Genomic DNA, 18,259 nt, shown 5'->3' with positions numbered 1-18,259 from the left:
GAGTTCATGTCCTTCCTCTCCACTGCTTGCACTCCTTGCATGTGTACAGACCACTCGCATGCTCAGCAGGTTGCCTTGGTTCTTCCTCTCTTCCCTTCCCTGAGGGGTCTCTCTCAGGATCCCTTTGATATTTCTCATCTTCTGTACAGCAGATCTGTACAGGTGTTGACCCTATGTCTTTCAAACTCAGTGTAAAGCCACCAGCACCCATGAAGTCAGTAGGCAAGTGTGCAGAAATGTGCTTTTGCTTCCTACTGGATGGATTCCAGCCTTTTCTGCAACCACCTGCATGGTCCTGGGAGCAAAGCTATGTCCTGTAAATAGCTAAAGGGCAACAAATCAGTCAAAATTGTCAACTGTTTTTCCACACAAAATCTAAAAAACCTGCGGCGCTTTAGTGTCTGCCGTGAAATTTGTTGTTTTCCAATAAACGGAAAATGTTTTGGTTTACAAAAAAATTCCCTTTCCCTTTTTTCCCCCTTCTTTTCCTCTGAAAATTGTCTAGATTCTTTCAAAATAATTCCCTTAAAACTTAAAGTAAATGACACTTCTCTCAATAAATGTTTATTTTTCTGTAAAATGATTTTGATAATTTTTAAATTTTGATAATTTTTAATTTTAATAATTTTAATTTTGATTTTTTTTTAATATGAGTAGTTTTCTTTTTTTGAGGGGGGCACTAGGAAAAGAAAAAACAAAAATCTTTACCCCAAGTACTGCTAAGCAGATTATTAACTTATCCTCTCCTTATCTCCTGTCTTCATGGTGCGTATTCAGAAGAATTTTAAACAGCTCAGAGGAAATCTACTGTGTTCCCATACAGGAGGGAGATGGAGCGGTGTGGTCCTGTTCCCTCCAGGATTGTATAACGTGCTTCATATTACTGTGCAGTCCTACTGCTGAGCTACAAAGTGGATAGAACAAGGCAGAAAGCACTTGCTAGAAGATAGAGAGAAGGAAGGGAGGGCAGAATGGCGAGTGGGAAGTAAGGTGTGAGAGAAAAACGGAAAGAACGCAAACTAGGAGGAGGGGAGAGGAAAAGAGAGTAGAAATTGAGAGGAAAGAGGGCAGAGAAAGATGAGATGAGGAAAAAAAATATTAGAAGGAGTCAAGAGGAGCCTCAAAGAGGGAGGTAATGGCAAAGCAGTCTGGGGAAAGATAGACATCAGAGTAAATGCTTTCATTTCACTAAATACAACGCTTTTCATTGTGCTTTGACTCAGGACTGTGTGGATGAGAAAGAGAACACATCAGAGAAAATAGCAGGTGGAAACCGGACGGAAAGAGAAGACAGCAAATTCAGGGAATGCAGTCCAGCAATGCACAAAAAAGCAAAACAATAACGGGGAGGAGAGTTGAGAGAGGTGCTGTTGTTGTGAACGGGAGGCAGGTCAGTAAAACATAGCAAGAAATGCGCAATTTCATCTGGATGAAAAAGAAACTGCTGAGAACTCCAGCAGGGGCAATGCCAGCTCCCCATCACACAGTGCTTTTTAAAGTTCATTTAGTGCAACCCATAAGATTGTAGCTGATGAGTTTTTCCCCTCTCACCACTCATCTGATTTTTGATTTCACAAGACGAATTGATGTACTGATAGTATAGCTGCTAGGCTGGAGGAGGGTAGGACTATGAAGGGCACCATAGTAAGGAACAGGAAGCTAAAGGGCAGCCTGTAGTGAAGCGTTGTTCATGTGGAAATACTAACCAGTGCTTCGTGACTTTTTGCTAAGTGCCTCTAGATAGCAGAGCTCCCAGAGGTTTTTCAGACAAGAGAGGGAGGCACGCTTGTGGCATACTGTTCACTGACATAGCACCAGCTGGGCACTGGAAACATTTTTCTGACTGGCTGCTGGGCAGAAGAAGGATTCCAGCTATTCATGGTGACTAATTATCTTGGTTTTCAGAGACACCTTCCCGTAAGCCCAGATATTACTGCCCTCTAGCTAAGGGGACCTCGTTTTGCTGTGAACTTGTCTGATAGCTGTTATCCGACAGCGCTGCTCCGCTGTCATCTCACACCACCAGATACCTCGGATCCATCTCTGGTGGAGACAGTCCCCATGCTTGACAGGTAAAAAGACAGGCCTTTTAGCAGACTTCGCCAGAGCAGTCGTCATATGACACACTGCAACAGGGACACTTCCTATGCCAGCCAACATGCTAGGCACCCCCAGATGGAGATGCAGTATTATACCCGGGAGCAGGTTCCTGGGGCTTGTTTGAATCCAAAGTCCTGTGTGGGGAACCAGGGCCTCTTGCACCACCAGCAATCTCCAGCCTACAGCTGGGAATGCAGTCTAGTGAAAACCCCCAGTGCTGCCCTGTGCTGACAGCACAGATATAACTCTGTTACAAAACTCAGCTGCATAGCCTGCTTCTTTTTTTATTTCTTTTTTTTTTAATGACTCTGACAGAAGCAGCCTGTGTTTTTAGTTGCTGAGGCGTCTGGTTCAGTCTCCAGCATATTGGCTGAGATGCTGGCTGACAAATGAGCAGAATGCAGCCCCAGCTGCAGCCCTGGGTTGCAATTGTAATATTAACAATAATTTCAAGCAGCACAGATTATCAATGGCTCCTTTCTGAGTCTGGAAGTACATGGAGAATTCAAGGCAGCCAGGCTGGGATTGCAGGTATCCCAGTTCTCTTACATCGCTGAGCTGACTGGGGCAAGGAAGCACAGATGAGAAAACAAAGCTGATGATTGTTATTAATTTTTACTGCAAGTGTAACTCTTTACTACCTCAGTAAAGACTCATTTTGGGGTCTAGTGATTAGCTCTGATCTGACCTATATCAGGTTACCATTTTCTCCACCAATGACACTTTCTTATTGCCTCTGAGAGATACTGGCCACAGGGTCATCTCCCTGTTGAGCAGCCCACAGAAGGCTCTGTGTTTCCTTGGTCTGAAAATTAAACATTTGGATGCTGGTAGCTGCTCTGCTGGCAGTTTCTGTTAATGATGAAGAATTACCTATTATGTTAGCTTTGGGCAGCTTTGACAATTCCATTACATATTACTGATAGTGCTATTAATGTATGGCAGCTTATCCTCATAGTTTGTGCGTGTGTGTGCATTCACATATATGCGTGGGTGAATGCAGATGCCCAGTGTGAGGCAGGGACAGTGTATAGAGAGACAACACAGCTGTCAGCAGAGTGCAAACAGTTGCTGTTGTCACCTTTCCCCTTCCTCTGGTCTGGAGACCACACTGACAGTGATTCTGGCCGGGGGGGTAACTGGTTTTGTTTTGCCCAAGGAGCAGAAGAAGGAGGGAAGCAGACTGATGGAAAAGATGCAGATCCTTGGCCCTGTGGCATCCTGCTTTGCTGTGTAGTCTATCTGTGATGTGGGAAGCTGTATTTTATTTTATCTTCAGTTCTGCTCTCCTTCTCCTTCACCTCCCATCCTGGTCTTTGAACATTGGTCTTTATCCTAGCAATTTAGTTTGTGGAAGCTGTCTACACATTAGATTTACTTCTGGGCAAAGTCTAAAGCAGTGGTACAGAGCTGACAAAATCAGGAACTGTAAAACTGGTTTGGTTTCTGATGTCGTCGGCAGAAATTCAGCTCACAGGATTAAAGAATGAAACAAAATTATTGCAGTGCTATCATAATGTAAAAGACATTGATAAGACATGCGTGTGACAAGTGCAAAATTGATCCCCATTTCAAGGCTTCTTGTAAAGCATACATATACAGCCTTGAAAGGAAGAGGAATATGGGACCAGGAGGCCTGCAAGCCAGGAAAACTGGGTTCTGTGTCAATTCCTGTAGGGAATGTAACTAATCCTCTTCCAGGCACTGAATAGGCAGAACTTTTATGTCTTGGTAGAAGGCTGGGAAGCTACTGTCTTGCAGGAGGCGGCAAGAGAGCTGATATCCCCTCTATGGAAACAGAGCTGGCTGCTGAGGAGCAGCAGCCGTGTGCTGGGTTGGCTAGCAAGAGTCAGTGCTTAGGAATGGGTAGCTCAACCATGCCAGCCTGCTCTGCTCATCTGCTGGAGCCTAAGGGTGGGCAGGTGCTACCTAGAATGGAAGTAAGATATCTGCATTGCTGAGAAGGAAGGAGGTAACTTTTTTTTTTTTTTAATTTAGCTAAGGCGGAGAAAAAGCTTGCAGCAGCCCTGCCTCCAAGCCTTCTTCCTGACTTAAGTCTTTGAACTTTAGTTGAGGCCAACACTAGATGTGTGTGAGCCCACCCCCTTCTCACCTACAGATTTATCATGCTCTCCCCCAGTAAAAGGAAGAAAAAATGAAATACGTTTGCTGTCCCCAAAGCACTTTGTTTACAAAGCCCCCTCCTCTTTTTATCTAATTTACTTGTTTAAGAGAGAAACTCTCCTGTACATTGCTTTTGTATCATACAGCATAGCATCATGGTATTACAGCCGTGAGCAGCACCTCAGAGGGCTTCTACGGTGCTGAATAAACAGTAACACCAATAATTTGCTTTGCTGTCTTCTACTGAACTGGGAGCAGGAGAACTCGGCAGTGTAACACTGGTGGCTTTTGAAAGATACAGCTGCTTTCTAGGACTGCCTTCGAGATTCCAGCGCTTGCTAGGGCCTTTACAGTACTGCAGAGCTTAAAGACACAGCCCTCACTTGCTCTCCCAGTCTTTCTTCACATCCCACTTACAAGAAACCTTCTCTTGCTGTCTTGTGCAGTGCTGTGGGCAGATGTGAACGTTTCAGCTGACTTAGCCATGGCCTAGCCTTTTTTCTTAATGTCAGTGGGTCAGATAGGTTGAGAATTTCATCTTACTCCTCTGCTCCCTGATTTGCCTCATCATGAAATATGAAGAAAGTTATTAAACTTCTGGAAAAGATACCTCCCTTTCTTACTTTCTCCTTCCCACTTTTTTGATCTTAGACCATCTTCAGAAGAAGTATGCTTAGAAGTAGCTTGTGCATCAGTGCAGGTGATTTTTTTTGTGCCTTGAAAAATAGGACAATACCTTCCTACAAATATTGATTATCATTCCACATCTGTGCTATCCTCTTAACTTCAAATCAATTTGTACTTTACCAAGCTGCTTGATGTCATCTCATGACAGAATGCAAACTTTTCCCCTTCAAGGCTATCTATCTCTTTCCCTTTGTAAGGTCAGTGAAAATCACTGTTCTCTGGCTCCTCAGAAATGATCCATCTAGTGGAGGAAATGATGAGGCAGTATTATGTCTGGCAGTCTTTTTCAAAAAGTCCCTGGTAACGTTAAAAAAGCCCTGATAGGCTTGGGCAGGGCAGGGGGAGAGAGAAGAGTGGCATTAAAGATGTTCCAAGAGTCAAGTTTGAAAGCCATCAGGGGAAAGCTCGGACTTTGTATTCTGGAACTGTCCCCTCTTCCTGAATCTATTTACAGATATCTTCCACTGTTACTGCTGGGGAAAAAATTAATAATAAACCAAGCAGACTCCCAAACGGCAGATAGCTATGAGTCCGAACTGAAAGGACAATTTATCTCCTCCGCCACTTTGAAGCCTTTTAGCCTCGGGGAGATCCCTTGTCTAATGAAATTAATTGAATGCATCTGCAGTCTGGCTACTTCATCTGAATTTCAGTTTTTACCTTACTTAGAAGTAGCCATGCTCACCTCCAAAATTGCCAGCACCAAAGTAACATGTTGCACACTGCTCAGCCATGCACAAAGTCATATCACAAGTACAGGTGCCTCCAGCTGTCTCCGCCATTGCCAATCTATGCTGCCCCTAAACTGCATGTACTGAACGCAGTCAGACATCTCACTGTGTATGCACAAACATATGGACTTGGATATAGCCTTACAACTGCATTGTCATGCCTAATGCATGTTACACCAACATTTTGCTCAGTTGTTAGAGCAAGGTCACTCTCATCAGCTCACCATCCCACTTCATGTAAACTGCACACCCACCACTGTAGATCTCACATTTCAAAACCAGTGTGAAGCAAGATTATTGCTAGGTGCTTTAGGATCACACTGGAGTTGACCCAGGAAGGTTGAACTGTCCTCAAGTGGATCCTTTTATTCTCCTCGTGTGTGGGAATTCATTTGTTTGGAGCCCTGTCACAGGCAAAACAGTCTCCACTCAGGGAATTTCACTTAATTTAACCTACTGCCAATTAGCATAAACTTTTGACTACCGATTCAGGTATTGAGAAACAAAGAAGACAATTAAACAGACACTTAGGGAAACACCTTTACCACAGCTCAACTTCAGTCCAATACTGCCCTTGCCTTTTCCTAGTCTCAGCTTCCCTTGCTTTTGCTGCACGCTACGCTCAGGCCCTCCTAGCCCCTTTGGTGAGGTGGCTGGGGTCAGTGCTGAGCAGCTTTTTTCTGCTGCTCCTGGCTTTTTAGTCATTTCCTCTGCTGCAGCGTGGGTCCTCCAGGGTGGCAGCTCCTTCCGGGGTGTCCCTGCTCTGAGATGAGTCCTCCAGGGCCTGCAGTCCCTCAGAGGTGCCTCCTCAGCATGGAGCACCTCCTTCCAAGAGAGCACCCACCGCCGTGCCCCCAGAAATGTCTCTTTGTGCCTGCCTCCTCTGTTTCCTTTCTCCCACCGTGTCTGGTCACATGTCCCTGTCTGTGTCCTCTCCTGAGTCTCTTCTGACATGCACCCTCACATGCCTCCTCCTGTTTCTTCCGCCCCTTGCGGCTACTACCCTTTTTCTTACGTATGTCTGAGCAGAGGCACTGAGTGCTCATCTGACGAGTTGCAGTTTTGGTCCGCAGTGGCTATTTCCACCCGTTTTCAGCTGCAACTGGACTGGGGCAGCTCCGAGCCTCCTCTCACATAGCGCCCCTGCTGCCGAAACCTGCTGTTTCTGCCCCACACAAGCCCCTGTTGAGCTTTGACAGTACTAAGAGTGATTTAGCGTTACAGGAAGATGCAGCTGGCAAGGATCACGTAGAGCAACAGTCTCTAGCCCTTGTCATTGCAGGCTTCCAGGCAGCGCAGAGCCCTTAGTGGAGAAAAGTCCATAAGTATAACAGACTTGAGGTGTTTAGGGTAACAGGTCAGATATGACAAGAATTACGGGAAGAAAGTAGGACCAAGCAACTTAATCTGTCTGTTCTGCTTCTTGGAGCTGAGTGGGCTGGACATGCAGCTAGCCTAGAGATCAGGAAATGGTAAGAAAAGCTTATGCAGATTTAGCACTGAAAAGCTGCTGGCTTTACAGCACTGGAAATCGAGGTGAGATGCATTCCTTCGTTCAGGAACCAGCTGTGCATTTGCAGTGTAGGCTTCTCACGTGTCCCGAAAATAAGTCTCAATGTTGACTCAGAAGATCTTTCTGTAGACACATGAGATCCCCATTAACCATCTCCTGAGACTGTCAGCAGGCCTGCCAGCAGCCCCACAGTTTTGGAGACATGGACATTTGTTTATTTAAAAATCCTGTATATTTGTGCAAACTTGCATCTCATTTCCACTGGAGGACTCAGTAGCTGCTTCTGGGCATTCATGGTGGAAACTGTGGTCAAATAAATTTAGAAAAAGTTATAGAAGAAATTCTGTCACAGGCTATTAAATACAGAGCAATGTCTGTCGCAGAAAGTCTCTAAAGAACAGATTGCCAGAAGGGAGGAGAGTGTAACTGCGAAAGGGTCACTCTTATTTTCATCCTTATCTTACGGTCTTCACCTCCGTGTTAGTTATTGACAATTATTCAAGACTACCGGAGCAGTTTGAACTTTGCTGTGACTTAGAATAGCCATTTCTGTGCCAACTGCTGACCCAGGAGAGTCTCAAGCCCTCAGTGGAAATGAAATAGCGAATGTAAAGCTCTGATGCCCAATTAAAATGTCCTGTGCACCTTCCCCAAACAACTCTGCAGATCAATCAGATGTGGAGGAAACAAGAAGAAACTGAGCTGTAGGCATCAACATGGTAATGTCTGCTGAAGTAAAGCACTGGATTGCTGTTGGAAATCTCTTGCCTAGGTGAGAGCTGACTTGCAAGGTGGGTAGGATACACATGAGTAGATGTCCCTAGGAGCAAACTGGTCATAATACTGAAGAGACCAGTACAGAGGGCAGTCCTACTTTAATGTAGGTCCAAAGCGGAATGATGGAGCCAACACAGCAGGCGTTCAATTGGCCAAGTGTGAATGGGGGAAATTGGTGACGGGCAGTGCAAGTTACCTTAGATAGCTAGACACTGCAAGTCAGTTGGTGTTATTTCTTCCCTTTTTTCCTGCTACAAGTCCACAAGAATGCCACAGTCATCTGTATATGCTTATATTTATTTCTTGTTCATTGTTTCTGCAACCTTCTTTTCTCTTCCCCCACCAAGCTGCATTCAATTACTGTGTTTTTCCTTTGGAGCAGATTATCTGATTTTATATAGATTTATCTGTACATGGCTCTGGGATCGCATAAAAGTGCCAACAATATGACAGTGGTTTGCATAGGCATGAATGCTGTATGATGCGGATAGCCAGCAGCCTGGCTTCCTCTTGAATAGATGCAGATTTGGTATGTATAGATGTGTGCTTATTTGCTGAATATTTATGCCCTCTCAGCTCTGGGAGCTTCCAGGAGGCAGTTGTGTTTGTGTGACAACCTTGTTCTCAGCGAAAGAATAAAGTGATTGTGCAGGAGCTTTGGCCCTAAGGCCGTCAGTTGAGAAAGGTTTTATTTTTCTCATGAAGGCTACCAAACTGAGCAGCAGAAGCCTGATTTTTGGATGATATTTAATTTCTTTCCTTTTTCAAAAGGACCTGTAACTTGTATGCTCCTCTTCACTAGTGAAAAATGACGTGATGTTGCTAGGAGGCTTCTGTAAGCTTCAACGGGAGTTTGATGCTCTTTGACGAAGTTAGGATAGCTAGGTACGGATCTGAGCCTGCGCGTGTCCTGTTTTTTCTGAGGTGTAAGGACACTCACTCCTTCCGCACTCCCTGTAGGAGGTGATGGCATCGTTGTTCTGCAGTGCTTCAGTCATTTGGAAAATATGTGGCCTTGTTCACATATAGAAATGTAGAAAACCGCTTCCCTTGAGTCATTTCTTTGCCTTGATGTAGGAGAGTTCACTGTATCTTGGCCATATCGTACAGGGCAGACTATGACCCACAGAGACTCCCAAGATCCTTTGAAAGGATGCTACAGGGTTTGGCAAGTGAGAGATGGCCAGGAATGCAATGTATGCAAGGAAATCTCCCTTACGGAGAGAAAATAAATGGCTTTTATTGGATTAGCTCAGGGGTTCATTTCTGTGGGCTTCAATTCATGTCCTGTCAGTTGCACAGAGCCATGGGAGTTCCAAGTTAGTTCTGAAGCTCATTTGTCTTGTCCTGGTGTGCCACTCTTCATGTATTATTAGTTCATTTAATAAATCTTTTTCACCTCTCACTCCATACCTCTTTCTCTTCCCAACAAGCACCACTATTAGCAGCAATTAAAAAGCATCTCCATTATCTGTTTCTGTATTCTGCAGTGCTCAAGTACTTAATCATAGAGCAGATCAATGTGGATTCCTGTTCAACCTGCCCTGCTCTGCTGGGGGGAAGAGCATCGGCAGTGAGAGGTAATAGACTGGCTTTTTTTTTTTTTAACCTCGTCAAGATTAGCCTTGACTAAAGCTTCATACTTGCCAAAGGTCCAGGAAATTGTGAAAAAACACCCTAAAACCAAACAAAGGCTTCTCTTGCTTCTTTCCATGAGCTGATATAAACAAGGGAAAACAATGCAATGTTTTCCCATTCTCTGTGCTCTGTTTAAAGCAAAAATGCTCTTCCCCAGTTATCGTCTAAGTAAAATAAGGTCACAAAGAAATGGCTTTTATATCAGACACAAAAGGTGCACTAATGTCTTCTGTAAATAGAGATGGGATTTGATTTGTCTGGATCTATTGCACAATGAGTAAGGCAGCTTAATGACAAAAGACTATACCGCCCTGGAGAACTTCTGCTTGTAATACTGAGGGGGAAACAGCAAGTTCATATCAGCAGTGGGAGAAAAATTGTAATGCCCTCTAATGAAGCGGCAGGGAGAGAGGTATCCAAAGCAAGTGCTGATGAGCCCTCCCTGGTGTTGCAGGGATGCAGGCCTGCGAGGAAAGGAAAGGGAAGTGCAAGGGAAGAGATCTTAGAGGCTCTCCTGTCCTATGTAAAAGTAAACGGTGAAACATTATTCAGCAGGAGAGAGCCCATTGTTAGAAGGGCTGGAAAAGAAGAGGAACATGAGCAAATAGGCCTGGGCATCCTCTTTTTTCAAGTCACATAAAACTCTCTCTCTCGAAAAAAAGCTGAAGTAGCAAGAAAGAAATAATCTGAAGGGTCCATCACAGAAACTTTGCATATTGCTCTTGTCTGAAGACTTCCGCCAATTTATTCCTTTCCACTATTTTCAAGTAGAAAGAGAGCTGAGGAGATTTTACTTTCTTATGCAATGTCATCCAAGCAGCCCGGTATTGGCTTGGGCTTGAAGGGAATGAAAAGTGGAGCCTTCATCAGTGTTTGACCCTTGTGTAAATCTAGTGGAGTTCCTGGGGAAGGATGATCTTTTATCTTCTCTGAATGCAGTGTAAAAGTGGGGAGATGTGGGAAGGCCTAGAGAAGGAGAGTATCTTGGATCTACATATTTACCTCCAGAGACCTAGCTTCAAAAGCTACCTTGGTCATACAGGAAAGGAGAATGGTTTGAAATAGCTACAAATGGGATGGAAGGGACAGAAAGAACAGGACTTAAAACAGGAAAAAAAAAAAAACACTTTAAAAAGAGGCTTGTAGAACTGGAACAATGTTTGTTTAACCAAACATTTCTCCAGCTCTAGCTGCAGCCACTGGAGCTCCTGCCTGCCCAGGTAGAGCTTCTACTGCTACAGCTGTCATTGCTTCATATCCGTATTTTAGAAGCTAGAGCTGGATGTGAGGGCCCCAGCTCCTCAGCAGCTATAAATGATGTAGCATCTTGAAGTCAAATCTAATTCTGTTGATTTACACCACTGAAGGGGCCAGCCTCCCAGATGATTTTTGTGTAATTCCTGCCTGCGTGTCACTGTGAACAAATCTGAACCTGACTGCGAACCAGGCAGATGTTCTGAGGGCGGATGCACACTCTCGAGGTCACTGGACTCAGAAACAAGGGATTCTAAAAATATGTTATGACTGAGAATAATGAAGACTGACATTAAATCTCTGATGGTTCAGAGATACAGCTTAGAAACACATCAAGAACCCAAAAGGAGTTTACTTACTTCTCTGCTTCATGAAACAGTATCAATAACACTATATACTGATAGTGAATTAATTATATTTTTTTGTATTAGTACTAGAGGTACTAATTTTAATGGGATCCAATTGGGATCCCAGTCCCTTTGGGCCAGGTTCTTCCTATATACATTGCAAGAAGCTTTCTGCTTCACAAAATTGATAGTCTACATCCCTCAGAGAGCCAAAAGAAGAAGACACCTAGAAAAGGGAAATGGTGGTGGCAGAGCTGGACATGTAACCAGATATCTGAATTGTAGTCTGATTGTCCTATCCACTGAGATGCAGCTGTTGAGAAAAAAAGGAAGGCATTTCTTTGTGGCAGTCTTTGACCAGAGGATGGAAATGCTACTGTGGTTATATGCTGAATCTGGTTAAAATTAAGAGTAGTCTTTCCTCTGCTGCCTGAGGCATCTGGATCAGTCTCTTCAGGAACAAACGCAACTGCTGTAGGAAACGGAGACAGGTCTTAATGTAGGAGTGTGGCTTTCTGAAAACCCAATGAAAGTTGTATTTAGTTACTTTTTGTGGTCCCTAATAACATTCATGTGGGCAGAAAAAATACATAGGGGGAGATGCCATAGTAATAAATGCAAAATACTATAATTTCCAAAGATGGAACAAATGAACACTGTACAACTTGTATGGGAAGACAGAACAAAAAGTTGACCTTAGTTAAACTGACTTTACCTCACTCTTTTCTCCTTAGTTCTTTTCTCCTTAACAGTCTCTTACTATGACTGTTCTCATGAAATCAAGACCTATGGATGCTGATAGGGAACACAGGAATGGGTGTGGTGGTGGCAGCTGAGTCACAGGAGAGCTTCTGCTTTCCAGAAACACTCTATATCATGAAAATGATGGAGAGCTAATGCATCTTGCATTCCTGTGAGCAATAGTCTGATTTAGTTATAATGATCCTTCTAGGAGCTGCCAGATGGTACTGTATCTTCAGTGCAGGAAGAGCTGTCTTTCATCCTAAAGGAGAACTTGTGTTAGGAAGTCTTCCTTTCCAGAGCAGTCACTCTTCAGAATGCTTTAATGGTGCTGTGGGTGCAAAGCCCATCCAGCTGGGTTGTGTGCAAGGGAAACCCCAGCCCATGCCAGGAGGAAGGGCTAACAGAGAGGAAGATAGGAGCTTTTGAGAATTCAGCACAGGGGAAAATGGGAAGAGAGGGTTTGTAGCATTCAGCCTCTTGTTACCATGGGGCACAAGGCATACCATGTGCAAGTGAGTGTACTCTCAGAATGCTTCCTTGCACAGTTACCAGAAGAACTGGAGGAGCTGACTTGAGGGAAGGCTATTGGGAAAGGTATAGGGGGAGGGCAGGAAAGCTAAGAGTTGAAGTCTTTTCTGGAAAGAGCAGGGCTGCCTTACAGTCCAGAACTGCCGCAGAGCTGAGTGGACATGCCACTCCCCCCTGTACCTCTGTGCCTTCTCATACACCTGTTGTCCACCGTGCACCACACTTGCAAGGTGCCCAGCGCACCTTTATTTCAGTCCGTGCCGCTCCTTAACCAGGGGAACTTCCTGTGTTTTACTGCAAATCATTCATGGCTCTTCTGTATTATTGGAATGACAGATGGGTTGGAGTCATCCCCACAGTGTAGCTATCTCTGAGTAAATGAAGTGGAATGAGTGGGTCCTCTCCCTCTCTTCTCTCACATCAACTCACACCTCTTTGTCTGGTCTGTCAGTAGGAGCATTTTTCCTCACCTTCAGGATATTCCCTGTGACCTGCACCTGTATAAGCCCCTCGCTGGGTAGCCACAGTGAGCAGTGCTTTAAGCTATATGGGAACAGCAGATGGGAGCTGTTTATCTAGCTGTTTGCCCAGTTAGTTAGAGCTCTCTGAACTGCATGGACTATGCTAGCTGCTGGATGGTCATTTCAGGTCGAAGTGATGATTTTTGTCTACATGTGTTTTTATGCTTTGACTTCTAGGTCAACGTGAAGACTTGAGTAGTCAAAGTGACAGTGCTTTGAAAGCTGTTCTCTGGACCTTGCATTCCCCTGGATCTTGTACTGTTTGGATTTGTTCATCTGCAAGGATATCTGCATGGATATCTGCAACCTGAATGGATGTCCAGGCTGATTCTGAAAGTTGATTTCTGAAGAACAGATATTTGTTTCTTGTGTCTATTTTTTCTGCATCAAGTTTGTATAAGCTGCCATTCACGGCTGATGTTTCACTGTTCATTACTGCAAACATATCTAGAGGTTAAAGAAAAAGTTGTATTATCTAAACAGTAAGACAACAATAGAGATCTTTGAACTCAGCTACTGACTATGCCTGCATTCCTCCTACTCCTTAGTCAGCAGTGAAATGGTCCAAGAGAAGGAGCCCCTGTCAAACTGTATGTAATAAGTCACCATATGGAGTCAGCAGGAAGCTATACCACAGCTGCTGGCAGCCACAGCATTCAGGAGAAAGCCATCTTATAGCAAATGATGATAAGACAGGGTCAGGGCGTGCATCATTTTTGTAATGTCTCTTGGTGCTTTCCAGCTTTCCAGCAGCCAGGAAAACAAATTGCCTCTGGGCACAGCAAAGGTCAGGGTTGCCATCAGCTAAGTGAAATCGCTGGCTGTAATGGTCCCGTTGACATTTCCCTCTGCAGCAGCTGCTGTCAGCGCAAGGTGCTTTCATTAGCAGTGGGCTGGGCTTTGTGGGAACATTCTGTATTTCATTTCAGTGAGAGGCACTTCTTACCTGTCATGTGTCTGGTGAGCTACTACCCACAGTGGAGCAAGGACAGAGAAAGAAAGGCTCAGAGATGCAACGTGCATTATGGTGGGGTGCTGAAACGGCCAGATGGGCCATAGCTTGTAGAAAGGCAGGAGGGAAACCCACCCAGCTGGTCCCAAGAACAGTGAACAGCCCTTTAAATCTACAGGTATCTCTCACTGGTGTTAGCCTGAGGAGTTAACATCTCAGAGTAGGCGTCCCTGTTGCAATTTCTCTGGTGGGAGAGCTGATTTAGTAGGTACCCCTAGTCCTTCTTCCTCTGCACTGCTTGTTCTCATTTCTCTTGTTCCCCATTGCTATTCATTGCCGTCGTGGTTTTGATTAGCATGGGCTGCGCAGCTCTGTCAGTCTGAAGAGGAAAGGCTGATCAATTGAATTCAATGGTAGTTTTTCTTCAGTAGGGGCAGGATTCTACCTCTTGGCTTTTGCAAGGCTGATAATGTAGGCACCCTCTATGGGGAGCACACATAATGGGAATTTATTGTGCACTCTCTAATTCTAAGGGTGCAATGTAGGAATCTGCGTTTTAAACTGGTTTTAAGCATCCCTCTTTCTTAGGACTTCTTAATGGTGTGTACCAAGTGCATTGAAATGTCAATAAACAATACATTCCTTCAGCACTGACACCCTCAGCTACATTCTCTGGTCTTACGTACTTAAATTGGTAAGTGTCTAGCAGGGAGTATGGGACTTGCTTCTTCGATCCAACTACTATTTGTCCCCCAAAATTGCCAGTATTCAGTAATAAAAGTTCATCACAAAATAATTCAAGAGGGGAACTAAAGCTATTTAAACTTCATGGAATATGCTTCATAACATTTTCATTCCTCCTGAGAACCTAAGCTAAGCAGCAAGATGAGTGACAGGATTGAGGGGCTTGAGAAACAGGTTGTGACCCTGAGTTTTTCTTCAGTTCATGGTGGAAACATCTGCAGTAGAAGCTCTGCATGAGAAGATGTGGGCTTTAAGGTTAGCTAGTCAGGTGCCAGCTCCTAAATATTAAGAAGGTAATTGGTCCTTTCCTCCAGGCCTGTTTTGCCTCTGTGTTGGGTTAATTCTTGCACTGGAGTCATGGGTCATTACTGGAATCAAACCATCTTGGTTTGCTTTCCAAAGAATGAGGAGTTTGAGCATACCTCTGGAGAGGCCCATTTTTCAGTGTCTCGGTTTCCTCAGCTTGAAACCATAGAGAGTAAAGTTTTCCTCATGTCTGCAGTATCACCAAAATATTAGCTCAAAGGTCTGTGAGATCTATCTGTAAATATAGACCTTGTTCTGACCAACAGACACTCAAAATCTTTCTGTGATAGCCTATAAGCAATGAACTGGTGCAGGTAGTCCTGTTCCCAAGGGAACATGTTCATGAAGCCCTTTTGCATTACTCTGTGGAGGCCCAGTGATAAAAGGCTGGAGCTGAACAGATTACTGAGACTGCACTGCTCTACGAGGGTTTGCAGTGTGATCATGGGAAGTCATCGACTCTGCCTCTCCCTGGGGATGAACAGAAGAATTCTGTTTCTAGAGTCTGGGTATTAAATGAGGAGCCAGGAAACATGAGTACTTCCCTGTTTTTCCCATGAATTTGATAATTAAATGACTTAATTACTTCACCTGGAGTAAAGTAGCCAGAAGTATTATTTTGTACTGATTATTTTGTGCAGTGATTTACGTCAGGGCAAAGTGGAAGGCAGAAACTGCTGTTCTGAGCCGATGGCTTGTTGTTCTGAGCTGGGAGCTGGTACTTTGCTGGTAGCACAGTAATCCCGTCATACTATATATGATGAGATCTCCTTTTAGCCCTCACCCACTGTTTGAGAAAACATAACTGTCCTGTTATACTTAAACCTGGGGGTCCCTAACGTCAAGTAAGAATTCCTTACACACTGGCCACAGCCTAATGAATTGCATATGTGCTTTCAGCATCTATATGAAGCATGACATCCAGAAATCCTTATTTGCACTTCTCCCTGCGTCATCGTGCTTGCTTTCCTGATGTACTCCCTTACCTGCTCGAGCCACTGTGCTCTCTTTCAAGTCATTTCTTCTGATCTCTCCTCCAACTAATTAGAGAAACAACCCTGAGAGGCATGGATCTCAGCTATGTGATGCAGCTGTGTAAATTCGCTTTGACGTTCAGACAGCCTCGATTTCTCCCTGACTGCAATAAGAGTCAGTGAGCTGGAGAAGAGGAAATTGTTTGCATTAAGCATCCGTGACAGTGAACCAGCATGAGCCTTGTGCTGCAATGGAAAGGCTTTGTGGTTTAATATGTGGAGGAATCATAGTCTGGTTAGGTACCAGCAAGCAGGGGAGCTGAGTTCTGGCTTTGGAAAACATGGTCCTGGAGTGTGGGGATTAGTAGTTGGTGCTTGCTGGAAGCTGAAGCTTCCAGACCCATTAGGCTATGCTGCTTCTCTTTGAAAGGGGACAAGTAGCCTATGAATTGGTTCAACTAGTAGCCATCTAAACTGCACAGATGACAATTCAAAGCCACTAATCATAATCACAGTCATCTAAGGGAAAATCTTTGGCCCATTTTATTAGACAAATGATCGTAATTGCCCTTTTTGGATGTCGAAGCTATGAAATTGTTTCTTAACTATGGTTATCACTCGCCTGCTGTTAGAAACATCATGAAGACGGCATTAGCTCGACATTTATATATAAGTTGTATACACACAATCATATCTATGGCCAGAGAATATCAATAGATATGCAAAGGCAAGCATGAAGATGGAGACAATGCCAGAATTAAAACTGCTTGGGCCACTTCATTTAGTGGTTTGTGCACCTGTGCTGTGATAGTCTTTAATTACATTATCTTATATGTTTTATGGACCCTTTCAAGGCTCAAGATAGACAGTGTTCACTTAATGAGCATCTGTTCAATATTTAGTTTTACCCTCACTGCTGAAGATGCATCCCTTTTCCTTATTACTGGGAGCTAATCAAACCCTACTCTGAAGACAGAATGAATCATTTCCCCTTTTTGTTTTTTTTAATGGTGCTTGTCACTGATGTAACTGAGCACTTCTTCCCTTAATTTGTCTTCAGACAATGTCGTGAATTGGCCCAAGGTGCTATTTTCCACTCTGTGGAGCAAGGGTGCTGAGGGAATAGGAAATGAAGGTCGAAAGGGGCTATTAGTTTTTGATGCCCAGAGTGTGATAACCAGAATGCCTTGGGATGTGTGACATGTTCTGTTCGCAATGTGGCACCACTGATATCTGCAGCAGCTTTGAATGTGCTTCTGCCAACCGGATGCTCAGATAACACATTAGGGAACCAGAAAATAGCTACATGTGTAAAGATTGCTTTAAGTGGCTTGTGCAATGTTCATACCCTTTTGTGTCTGAAGCCATTGTCTCTGTTCTCTGCATACCTTCCAACTTTTTCAAAAAAATGAGACAAGACCCTGGGATAAAAAGGAAGACAAAAAGGGGCATAAGAGACCTTGTATGAAATCCTTAAAGAACTGAAAAAAAAGCAAATTAAAGTATCCAGCTGAGGACTATATTATAATTGCACAGAAAAGGTTGCAAAGGCACTTTCAATTATAGAATTTTCTGTCCTTTGCATGCTTGAATTTGCAATCTTAAGATTGTCTTTTGCAAATGTGTATCCGTGTGTGCATACATATATTTCCCAAGTTTCAAAACAAAGTAGCTGAAAACAAACTTTCCATCCTGTAGCAGCATAGAACCTCATATGAGCCATCACCGGGGTTGGAGGGCCTCAGTGCACTGCTTGAACCTCTGCCTCTTGAGTTAATGAGGTACCTGGTAGCAAGACCAATTTGTCGCCTTCAGTGTAAACCAACTGTAGGGGAGACACCCAGTTTGCCAACAGGTACTCGCAGATACTTGTTTTCAGCAAAGAACTAAATGCGGTTGGGAGTACTGGCTTCTAACTGAGGCTTTCAAGGTCTGGTATTCTGTTGGGTGCAAACTCTTCTGTGAGTGAAAGACGGAATTTGCTATATCCCTTTAGCCTGCCATGGCAGCAAAAGCAAAAAAGGAAGACAGAGCAAATACATGAGAGTTCAACGGGAATTTTCAAAGTGTAGCTGAACATGGCAAGAGATCTGCGATGTGAATTTCTTACTTTCTGTATGGGATGTGCTTAGTATTTGTCAAAAACATACTGTGCTCTAGGTATAATTTAAATGCATATTATTGCAGGCTGGCATGTTAGTTTTATACAGAGAAGAACCCCTTTACATTGCACTAAGGACTAGAAGTCCCATGGCAGATTGATACATTGTGAACTAGTTAATCAAGTCCACATGGGAAAAAATACAGTGACCCCCTGAG

The sequence above is a fragment of the Struthio camelus genome, chromosome 3, assembly GCF_040807025.1.
Source record: "Struthio camelus isolate bStrCam1 chromosome 3, bStrCam1.hap1, whole genome shotgun sequence".
In the NCBI taxonomy this organism is placed as follows: Eukaryota; Metazoa; Chordata; class Aves; order Struthioniformes; family Struthionidae; genus Struthio; species Struthio camelus.
This window is presented reverse-complemented; position numbering follows the sequence as displayed.